The sequence below is a fragment of the Calidris pugnax genome, unplaced genomic scaffold (genome assembly GCF_001431845.1).
Source record: "Calidris pugnax isolate Ruff unplaced genomic scaffold, ASM143184v1 scaffold246, whole genome shotgun sequence".
Classification (NCBI taxonomy): Eukaryota; Metazoa; Chordata; class Aves; order Charadriiformes; family Scolopacidae; genus Calidris; species Calidris pugnax.
Genome location: NW_015090989.1, coordinates 2257080 through 2257534, shown reverse-complemented (window position 1 = coordinate 2257534; position 455 = coordinate 2257080).

The window sequence follows — 455 nt, the reverse complement described above, 5'->3', positions numbered from 1 at the left end:
CCCGGCCCAAACCCCCCCCCCCCCCCTCCCCCAGGCGTTTTCAGTCATAAAGTTTGTATCAAATTTGTCTATAGCAGCTTTTTCTCGTGGTAGGGAGGTCACCTCCCCGCCTTCCTCCCCTCCAGCAATTGTGGCCTTTGATGGAGTGTGAAAAATGACACGAAAAGTTACGATTTTCCCCTTCACTGTGTCCTCAAGGGTGCTGCTGTGGGGCGGTGGGTCTTTTTTCACAGAGGTCTGGGCCTTTGGGTGGGCTCAGATCTCACCCCACGCTAGATGCGTGTCAAGAACCCTAAAAACCTAATGTTCCACATTAAAAATTAAAGTTAGGTTGGGTTTGGTTTTTGGATTTGTTTTTTTGTGCTTCTGGGAATTGGTGCTTGCTAACTCTTGGTCTTTCATCTGAAACTGAAGAGTTTGTTAGCTTAATATTCTTGGTGTGTGACTAGTACCTT